At 34.1% G+C, this 3022-nt stretch overlaps 1 non-coding gene across 1 annotated transcript; it reads right to left on the reverse strand.

Moving 5' to 3' along the window:
- Positions 1–2691: 2691 nt before the first annotated feature.
- LOC148564766 (small nucleolar RNA R71) lies at positions 2692–2795 on the reverse strand. Its single transcript, XR_015883967.1, has one exon. It is a non-coding gene; the product is annotated as a small nucleolar RNA R71 (small nucleolar RNA).
- Between the last annotated feature and the right edge of the window lie 227 nt (positions 2796–3022).

Below are 3022 nucleotides of genomic sequence, written 5' to 3' on the forward strand. Positions count from 1 at the left end.
ATCTTTTATCCACTAGGGATGCTACTTTGAGTTGTGCACAATTCTATTTATTTCAGGTAGCATCCGGAGGGATTTGACGGAGTTTTGTAGCAGAAAAGAGAGAAAGCGAATGATGCTGTCAATCATGACCTCCTTGCACTCAAACTGGAATAACCTGAGCTACAGAGGTCCAATTGACGTGATTCCAGCGGCATTAAAAATTTAACTTCCAGGGCTTTTCAACGATATATAATGGTGCACATTTCTTCTCTAGCAACCTCAGCATCCCCCACGTTGAACTTGGTTCCTGCTAAGTTCAGCGTGGATTGGAGAACTTCCAAGGAAGAACTTGCTGCCTTCTCCACGCTGAACTTGGGAAAAGCCAAGTTCAGCGTGGATTCAAAGGAACATGCTGAAGGACTTGCTGCCTTCTCCACGTTGAACTTGGAAAAAGCAAAGTTCAGCGTGGAGCTTAATGAATCCAATGGTCCCCATTCACTCCAACAAAGGCTACACGAGAATGTAATTTATTTTTTATTAAACATTTATTATTTTTATAATTAGGAAAAGATATTATTTAGTTTTTAGGAAATATATTTTACATTAATTAGGATTAGATATAAAAGGAAAAAGAATCAGCCCTTCGGGCTCTTCTCCTCTCTTCAACCTCATTTTGCACTTTACTGTTTTTCAGAATCCTTATTTTCTCTCTGAACCATGAGCAACTAAACCTCCATTGTTAAGGTTAGGAGCTCTATCTATCATATGGATTGATACTATTATTTTTCTATTTTAATTCATGTATTGATTTCTATTTCAAGAATTGTTTTCGTTCTTTATCTTATGAATTTGGGTGGAACGGAAGTATGACCTTTGTTCTAATTGAGTTATTGTATAACTTGGAAAAGCTCTTTACTTGAACAACAGCTTGAAAATAATTTCTCCTAAACTTCTAATTATCTAGACTTAACGGGATACGTGACATATAATCCTTTTGTATTTGGTTAATTAGAGTTTATGTGGCACATAAACTAGAATTGAACTTCATCCTCTAATTGGAATTAAGTTACCAAGGAATTGGGGGTTGATGAAAGTTAGAGTAGACTAAGAAGGTCTAAGGAATTAGGGCTTAGTCATATATAGTTTGCCATGAATTGAATCTTGCATGATTAAAATTGTTAGTAAGAAAAGTCAATCCAGAAAATAGATATCTCTGAAGCTTTAACTGTTTTCTTATATATTATTCACTTCAATTTACTGTCTGCTTTTAATTCTCTGAAATTACTGTTAATGATTTTGAACCTTCAAACACCATTTTCTATTTGTCTGACTAAGCCAATCACTCAACCATTGTTGCTTGATCCATCAATCCTCGTGGGATCGATCCTCACTCATCTGAGGTATTACTTGGTACGACCCAGTGCACTTGCCGGCTAGTTTGTGGGTTAGAAATTCCACACCAAGTTTTTGGCGCCGTTGCCGGGGATTGATTCTGATTGACAACTACTCGTTCTTTGATTGCTTAGATTAGATAATTTTTTCTTTAACTTTTTTAATATTATTAATTTTTATTTTCTATTTCCTTTTTTTTCGGTACGTTGTTTCCTTTTCGTTCATAACCCCCCTTATCTTCATTTCTTTTGATTTTACTTTCCTTTTTTTTTCTTTTTTTTTCACTGTACGCATTCCTTTTCCTTTCTTTTTATTTTATTTTATTTAATTTTAATTTTAATTTTTTTGTTTTCAAAACTTTTGTTCGTTCTTCATTTATTTTTCCTTTTTATTTTTATTTTCTTTTATTTTCATTTTATTTCTTCCCATTAATTTTTATCTTTTTATATTTTATTAGTTTTATTTTATTTTTGTCTTTAATAAAAAAAATTTATATATAAATATATACCTATATATATTTATTGCATCATATATTTATTTTTTCTTAATTTCTGAAATTAAGTTTGGTGTTATCTAGTTAATTTTATTTTAATTTTCCTGTTTAATTTTTATTTATTTATTTATTTTGAAATTTTTAGCTTAATATTATTTATAATTTTTGAAATTTGATTATCTTAATTAGTTAGTTGTTTATTTTATTATTTTACACAGGTTACCTCACCGGGAATTCTCTGCACTCTGACGTAGAGAATCTCACTTTTTCTTGTCTTATGTCTGTTTATGAGCAAGAACATGGACAAAGAACCTCTTTTAGACTTTGATCCAAAACCAGAAAGGACTTTGAGGCGGCATTTGCAACAAGCAAGACTTTACAAGGCTGCAGAGTCCACTATGGATCATAATAATGCTGTCAATGCCAATGTGGCAAATCCAGTTGGGAATGAGCAACCTAGAAGAGTGCTTGGTTCTTACACTGCTCCTAATGCAGATCTTTAAGGAAAAAGTATTGTGGTGCCTCCTATAACAGCCAACAACTTTGAGCTGAAGCCACAGCTAGTTACTCTTGTGCAGCAGAATTGTCAATATCATGGACTCCCTCAGGAAGATCCAAATCAGTTTATTTCTGATTTTCTGCAGATTTGTGACAGTGTGAAGACCAATGGAGTGAATCCTGAGGTGTATAAACTCATGCTCTTCCCATTTGCTGTGAGGGATAGAGCAAAGTTGTGGTTAGATTCTCAACCCAAGGAGAGACTGGATACTTGGGATAAAGTTGTCACTGAATTTCTAACTAAATTTTTCCCACCTCAAAAGCTGACTAAGTTAAGGGTGGAGGTTCAGACTTTCAGACAGAAAGATGGTGAGACCCTTTATGAAGCTTGGGATAGATTCAAGCTACTTACTAGGCAATGCCCTCCAGACATGTTCTCTAGATGAACTCAGCTGGATATCTTTTATGAGGGCTTATGTGAAATGTCCAATATGCGCTTAGATAATTCTGCAGGTGGTTCTTTGCACACGAAGAAGACACTAGAGGAGACTATTGAGCTTATTGAGTTGGTTGCTAACAACCAATACTTATATTCTTCCAACAGGAATCCTTTGCACTCTGAAACCTCTCAGAAAAGATGCGTGTTGGAAGTAGAAGCTG

This window comes from Arachis ipaensis, chromosome B5 (assembly GCF_059453495.1).
Source record: "Arachis ipaensis isolate K30076 ecotype BB chromosome B5, ASM5945349v1, whole genome shotgun sequence".
Taxonomy (NCBI): Eukaryota; Viridiplantae; Streptophyta; class Magnoliopsida; order Fabales; family Fabaceae; genus Arachis; species Arachis ipaensis.